The sequence below is a fragment of the Anomaloglossus baeobatrachus genome, unplaced genomic scaffold, assembly GCF_048569485.1.
Source record: "Anomaloglossus baeobatrachus isolate aAnoBae1 unplaced genomic scaffold, aAnoBae1.hap1 Scaffold_497, whole genome shotgun sequence".
In the NCBI taxonomy this organism is placed as follows: domain Eukaryota; kingdom Metazoa; phylum Chordata; class Amphibia; order Anura; family Aromobatidae; genus Anomaloglossus; species Anomaloglossus baeobatrachus.
The window spans coordinates 160320-168381 of NW_027444323.1; the positions used below are offsets into that span (position 1 = coordinate 160320).

The 8062-nt window shown below is 47.2% G+C and overlaps 1 pseudogene; it reads right to left on the reverse strand.

Annotated features, from left to right (window-relative positions):
* Positions 1–7616: 7616 nt before the first annotated feature.
* On the reverse strand, positions 7617–7822 carry LOC142282101 (U2 spliceosomal RNA; annotated as a pseudogene).
* Positions 7823–8062: the final 240 nt, after the last annotated feature.

Consider the following 8062-nt stretch of genomic DNA (forward strand, 5'->3'; position numbering starts at 1 on the left):
GCACCTGTACGCTGCCACCAACAGGCACACACGTGCGGTTTTAAAAACCAAGCACGGACGCAATAATAACCTAACAGGTTTTTTTGGGGAGCGACAATTACAGTACAGACAAGTCAGACACTATCTGGACTGTTTTACACTGTGTACACCAGCCCCAGATATGAAGGCTGGTATACGGTCACCACTACCCTGCCTGCCTGCCTGCCTGTATACTGCTACAATAGTCCTGACAAGGACTCTTTTGGTCACTAGCCTGTATTCAGACCTGGCTATACCCTGCCTGTATATAGCAACAATAGTCCTGAGAAGGACTCTGCTACTGTACGCCGACCTGGCTATACCCTGCCTGCCTGTATACAACTAGAATAGTCCTGAGAAGGACTTTTGGTCACACTGTTTGCAGCCCTGCAACTGAAAAAGCTATAAAGGGCCGCAAAGCTTTCCCTGAATCAGCGACACTCTCCCTACACTCACTGTCAGAATAGCTGTGAGCAGAGCACAGCGCGCCGGCCTATATAAAGGCTCGGTGACGCTGTGCAGGCCGGCCAATCACTGCAATTCCACAACTAACAGGGCTGTGGCATTGCAGTGGTCTGCCAGCCAATCCCTGCATGAGGGCTGGCTCTCAAAAGAGCGCCAACATGCAGAAATGAAGACCACGAGTAAAGCACGAGTATCGCGAGATTACTCGGTCCCCGCCGAGCAGCCCGAGTACAGTGATACTCGTGCGAGTACCGAGTAGTGACAAGCATGCTCGCTCATCACTAATCATCACTTCTAATTTTGACAATACGACTGTCATGTTGGAGGTAGTGCAACAAAAAGGCACTCATGTGTCTTGCGCAGCCATGCGGACCAAGTCCACGCTGTGTTTGTGGCATAGAGGTGCTACCCGTTCTTTCTTCCTCTGACATCTCCCCCCAACCTCTTTCAACTGAAATTTGACCAAGGTCTCCCTCATCCGCTGAGTCTTCCATGTCCATGGACAGTTCGTCCTCCATTTCTTCATGTTCTCCTGCACCTTGCTCAACATTTCGCCTGCTACTATGCGCCCTTGTCGATCCCTGTTCCCCATGGTCCCATGCCTGCTGCGTTGGTGATGATGAACGTCTGGACCTTGGTGATGTTGTTGTCCCTTGCGCATATGAATCCTCCTGTAGTTCCTCCCCTTCATGTTGTCCCACCCCCTGACTCCGAATAGTGTTTAGCGTGTGCTCCAGCATGTAAATGACTGGAATCGTCATGCTGATAATGGCATTGTCAGAGCTAAACATATTCGTCGCCATGTCGAAACTGTGCAGAAGGGTGCATAGGTCCTTGATCTGAGACCACTCCATCAGGGTGATCTGCCCCACCTCTGCATCTCGTTGGCCCAGGCTATACGTCATGACGTATTGCACCAGGGCTCTGCGGTGCTGCCACAGTCGCTGTAACATGTGGAGAGTTGAATTCCAGCGTGTCGCCACATCGCATTTCAGGCGATGAACCGGCAGGCCGAAAGACTTCTGGAGCGATGCAAGTCGCTCTGCTGCGGCGCTTGAACGGCGGAAGTGAGCTGACAGTTTTCGTGCCCTGTTCAGAAGGCCATCTAGGCCGGGATAGTGTGTTAAAAATTGCTGGACGACAAGGTTCAACACGTGAGCCATACAAGGTACGTGTGTCACAATGCCCAGGCGAAGTGCCGCACCCAGGTTTGCAGCATTGTCGCACACGGCCTTACCAGGCTGCAGGTTGAGTGGAGACAACCATTTATTAAACTCGGACCGCAGAGCTGACCACAACTCCTCAGCTGTGTGACTCTTATTCCCAAGACATGTCAAGCTAAAGACCGCCTGATGCCGTTACGCTCTGCTGCCAGCATAGTAATGAGGCGTGCGTGATTCCTTCTGCGCAGTGAGAACGCTGGTGGCCTGACCAGGCAGGCTTGGGGCGGAGGTGGAGGACCCAGATGAGGTGGAGGATGCAGAAGCTGTGGCGGAACTTGGACAGACAGAGGATTGACACACAAGTCGTGGGGACGGCAAGACTTGTGCAGCAGACCCTTCACCATCTATCACCATAGTTACCCAGTGCCCAGTCAGCGACATGTAACGTCCCTGTCCATGCTTACTGGTCCAAGTATCGGTGGTGAAATGCACCCGTTCACACACAGAGTTTCTCAAGGAAGCGGTGATGTTGTGTGCGACATGCTGGTGTAGCACGGGCACACCTTTCTTAGAGAAGTAGTGGCGACTAGGCATCTGGTACTGGGGCACAGCGACAGACATAAGGTCTCTAAAATCCTGTGTGTCCACTAGGCGGAAAGGCAGCATTTCGGTAGCCAACAGCTTACAGAGGGATAGAGTCAACCTCTTAGCTTTGTCATGGGTCGGAGGAAGTGGCCTTTTATTTGACCACATCTGAGGGACAGAGATCTGGCTGCTGTGTGTAGACGGTGTTGAGTAGGGTGTCCCTGGAAAAATGCAGGTTTGTGAGGAAAGTGCAGGCGGAGACATGATGTTGCCTTCATCCAACGTTGGTGCTATCGATGTCTGAGAGAGCTGTACACACTCACTTGTTTCCCCTTCCAAACCAACTGACGACCTTACAAGCAAACTGCCTGTTGCGGTTACAGTGGTGGAAGTTTGGCGTGGAAAAACAGGTGTGACAGCTGTCCCCACAGTCCTAGAAGATGAAGAGCGCGCGGATGCACTGGAAGGGGCGGGCGGTGGATGGTTCGCTCTTGCAGCATTGCAGCACAGTGAGCTTCCCACCGGGACCTATGATATTTATTCATGTGACGATTCATGGAAGAAGTTGTCAAACTGCTGAGGTTTTGACCTCTACTAAGAGAATCATGACAAATTTTACATATCACATGATTTGGGCGATCTTTTTCTATGTCAAAAAAGGACCAGGCTAGGCAAGGCTTAGAGGCCATGCGACCTGTTGATCCACCCCGAATAATGCTCATAGGCAGAGTGGTGGCTGAGGATGCAGTTGTAGACGTGCTACCAGTGCTCCGACTCTGTCCAGGAAGGCGCAAGGTAACTTCGTCGTCGGTTGCATCCTCCTCCACCGCCTCTGTTGACCTCCTCGAGTGCCTGACTGGGGGTTGACAGTAGGTGGGATCTAGAACTTCATCATCAATTGATGTGTTTGCACTCCCCTCCCCCTCAGACCGAGCCTCTTCTTGCCCTGACCGAATATTTAAGTTGTCATCCCAATCGGGTATCTGCGTCTCATCTTTATCAGTATGTTCCTCATTGTCTATAACCACAGGTGTTACAGTTTGTGACAAAGGGTCAACATTATGCTCAGAAACTTGGTCCTCACGGCCTGAATCAGAGTCACAAAGGTTCTGGGCATCACTGCAGACCATTTCCTGTTCTGTACTCACTGTAGCTTGGGAGCAGACCTCTGATTCCCAGGCTATAGTGTGACTGAACAGCTCTGCAGACTCAGCCATCTCAGTTCCACCATACTGTGCAGGGCTGATGGAGACTTCAGAGCTGGGAGAAATCAAGTGTGATTGGGATGACAACTCAGAGGACTGGTGTTTTTTGGATGCGGTACTTGAAGTGGCTGAGAGGGCACTTGTTGGACCACTTGAGATCCATTCAAGCATTTTCCTTTTTTGCCCATCATCTACCTTTCTTCCTGTTGTTCGTGTCCGTAAAAAAGGGAGCACATCGGATTGTCCACGGTAAGTAGTAGACATCTTACTTTTGCTGGTAGATGGTCTATCTTCAGCAGATGATAATGGAGCTTTGCCACTTTCCCCACAGACAAAACCTTTTTTGCCTTTTCCACCACGCCTCTTCCCCTTTCCACCAGCATCTGTCATTTTGCCACTCATGTTGATTGCGACAAGATTGTGGACTGAAAATGTGGTAGTAAAAATTGAGAGGTGGTGAAGATTGCAGTGGTGGTCTAGCTTTATTAACAGCAGAATAATAAAGAATAAATATCCCTGACAATGCAACTTAGTTATAATGAGTTGGAGTGTGCAACGCAGGCAGATGCGCTCTGCAAATGTCTTGGCACTAGTGGGACTATAGCAAAGTCCAATAGCCACGTATAGGATGCCACTAGGTACACTGAGTGTTTGCTAGTATAATGGCTAAGTTAAAATTAGTTGGAGTGTGCAACGCAGGCAGATGCGCTCTGCAAATGTCTTGGCACTAGTGGGACTATAGCAAAGTCCAATAGCCACGTATAGGATGCCACTAGGTACACTGAGTGTTTGCTAGTATAATGGCTTACTTATAATTAGTTGGAGTGTGCAACGCAGGCAGATGCGCTCTGCAAATGTCTTGGCACTAGTGGGACTATAGCAAAGTCCAATAGCCACGTATAGGATGCCACTAGGTACACTGAGTGTTTGCTAGTATAATGGCTAAGTTAAAATTAGTTGGAGTGTGCAACGCAGGCAGATGCGCTCTGCAAATGTCTTGGCACTAGTGGGACTATAGCAAAGTCCAATAGCCACGTATAGGATGCCACTAGGTACACTGAGTGTTTGCTAGTATAATGGCTTACTTATAATTAGTTGGAGTGTGCAACGCAGGCAGATGCGCTCTGCAAATGTCTTGGCACTAGTGGGACTATAGCAAAGTCCAATAGCCACGTATAGGATGCCACTAGGTACACTGAGTGTTTGCTAGTATAATGGCTTACTTATAATTAGTTGGAGTGTGCAACGCAGGCAGATGCGCTCTGCAAATGTCTTGGCACTAGTGGGACTATAGCAAAGTCCAATAGCCACAGATAGGATGCCACTAGGTACACTGAGTATTTGCTAGTATAATGGCTTACTTATAATTAGTTGGAGTGTGCAACGCAGGCAGATGCGCTCTGAAAATGTCTTGGCACTAGTGGGACTATAGCAAGGTCCAATAGCCACGTATAGGATGCCACTAGGTACACTGAGTGTTTGCTAGTATAATGGCTTACTTATAATTAGTTGGAGTGTGCAACGCAGGCAGATGCGCTCTGCAAATGTCTTGGCACTAGTGGGACTATAGCAAAGTCCAATAGCCACGTATAGGATGCCACTAGGTACACTGAGTGTTTGCTAGTATAATGGCTAAGTTAAAATTAGTTGGAGTGTGCAACGCAGGCAGATGCGCTCTGCAAATGTCTTGGCACTAGTGGGACTATAGCAAAGTCCAATAGCCACGTATAGGATGCCACTAGGTACACTGAGTGTTTGCTAGTAAAATTGCTTAGTTTAAAAAAGTTGGAGTGTGCAATGCAGGCAGACGTGCTCTGCAAATGTCTTTGCACTAGTGGGACTATAGCAAGGTCCAATAGCCACGAATAGGATGCCACTAGGTACACTGAGTGTTTGCTAGTATAATGGCTTACTTATAATTAGTTGGAGTGTGCAACGCAGGCAGATGCGCTCTGCAAATGTCTTGGCACTAGTGGGACTATAGCAAGGTCCAATAGCCACGAATAGGATGCCACTAGGTACACTGAGTGTTTGCTAGTATATATGGCAAAATTATAGATGGAAAGGGAGAAGGGGAGGGGGGGAGAGAGGAGGCTGTAATTGACTACAAGGGTATGAGTTATGAGTGATCATAGGGATAGTGTTACATAAGTGGAAATACCTATGGAGGACCGGATGTGTAAGCGCATACCTTATACAAACCTATAGAGTGCTGATGGGTGAGAGTGTGATGTTAGATATAAGACATCCTATAGTGAATAGTGAGCCGTAATCAAGTGCAACAGGGATATTTCACGTGACTATGGGAACATGGAAGGTAAAGAAAGGGGAGAAAAAACTGTTAGACAAGGTAATCAGACATAATGTAACCAGTTGATCAGACATGACAAACATGACAAATAAAAAACAAGGAAGAATGGAACTCCATACATAGTGGAACCATATATAGTGTGAACACGAAAAAGAACCGGGCGTTAGAAAAAATGTGCACGGCCCAATGAATCAAGTCGGTTCTTCATATTCATGGTTTAAGCCCTTGGGTTCCAACGTGCCCAGAGTATATATCCAGAAAGATTCCCTTTCTTTGAGCTTCCTAATTCTATTGCCTCCTCTGCGTATGGCTGGGACATGTTCGATGACTTGGAATCTTAATTGGGCCACTGTGTGATTATGCGTCACAAAATGGTGTGGGACTGGTAATAGAATCTGCTTACAATGTATTGTTGACTTGTGCTTAGCACAAAAAAAGGGAATCTTTCTGGATATGTACTCTGGACACATTAAAACCCAAGGGCTTAAACCGTGAATATGAAGTACAGACTTGATTCATTGGGCCGTGCACCATGTCACCATGTGTGCAATTGCATTGTCCAATGGCTCACAATGGTTATGCGTTTTCATTGGATGGATAATCGAAGCCATGTTTTTTTCCTTTCTCTTGGGTTTGTTGTGTGAGTAGCCTATAGGATTAAGTTAGTTACCGCAGGCAGTGGATTTAGCTTCCTGTCTTTGGTCCAGTGGTAGATTGATTGTTTGGTCTATGAGCTGTTATGGGTTTTAATCCAGGTGAATGCCCATGGGCTGCCTATAACTGTGTGAAATATGTAGTTTTACTGGGCTGGGATGAGAGAATCCATCGAAGCATGGTGTAGGGATTGTGGTTCCTGTGTGCTAAGAAGAAAGGCTAGCACCAGCCAGAAAGCCCCATTACAGCCAATAATCAACCGCTAGCCGCTGGAACTTGTTGCTCTAGATCATGTCAAACTCTCACCAAGCAGGAATAGATACATTAGCCCACCATCCCACCCAAAGAGCAACTTCTGCTGCGCAGCTGGCTTTCTAGGCAGCAGCGCTATTGTGATGTCAGCGGGGGACATTGTGACAAGCCAGTGTTCCGTCACTTCATGTTGTGCACTGTTCAAACGGAAAATACATCAACAGGCAGACTACAGAAAAGCTTACTGACAAAGGATAGAGAGGGGCTTTCTCAGAGGGCTTTTTACAGTTTGTCTATTCCCAATTAGCCGTTTAAGTATGCTTAATGAAAGTACTAATTCTTTCATAGGCCGCCCATTCTTAGTATTTGACGTTCCTTATATTGCGGTATCAGGCTTCGCAGCAGGTTGCAAAACATTCATCACCCATGACTGTCCCCAATTGGGCTCAGAAGCTAAATGTCTATCATGACCTCTCTTTTTGAAAGTCCAAGAGCAAGCAAACTCTTCCTCCAGGAGAGGGAGCCAACAGATCACTAAAGACATTGCTCAAAGAAAACACCGAAAAACAATGGAAGCTTTAATTGGAGTGGAATCTGATAGACAGCACCTGATGCCAAGTCTGCATCTTCTAACACCTGCAGTCACTGCAGCAGCTGAATCCAATGTGTCCAAAAGGGATCTATTCTATTCAATTGCAAATGATCTAGATAAGACTGAGAATAAGATACTGCACGGGACATAGCAGAGTTGGTCAAGTTGAGTGGAGATGAGTTTGCTATTTGGCACAGCTTTTGCATCAATAAAGCAAGTAAAAGGTGTGAAAGATAAAAAAAAAGGGTGAAAGTGTGAAAAGTGAATTGGCCAAATTGAGGTGCATATAAAGTTTTTGCTTTCTTTCAATTCACTAATGAGGCTCATTTGAATCAGGTGAATTGAGTTCTGCTTTTGGAAACTCGGTTAAGAAGGGGTGCACCGGTCCTGGAGGTACTGCAATACCAGGTCAATGCGTGGAGTGGACAGAGCAAGATTTTTTCCATCTCCTTGTTCTAAAAATCCATTTAATATATGGTCCCTAGAGAGGGGACGTATCAGATATTAAACTGATAAGAACAGATTTAATTTTTTTTTTTTCTGTTTATCAGTAGGACTTCAAAATAACAAAGGTGATCGCCTCCCGTTGCCTGGGAACCGTCCAGGCACAAGAGGGCTATGTGTCACCAGAAGGCGCACACACTCCCTCAAGGCCGGCAGACGTGCAATCCCAGGCACCTTCCAGTACCGACCAAGGTAGCGTCCTCCGAAACTACACTTGATCTTAGCCAAAAGGCCGAGAAGCTATAACCCGAATTGGTTACGGCCTTGAGTGGCACCCTGGCCTATACCGGACACATCTTAGGGAGAGGGAGAC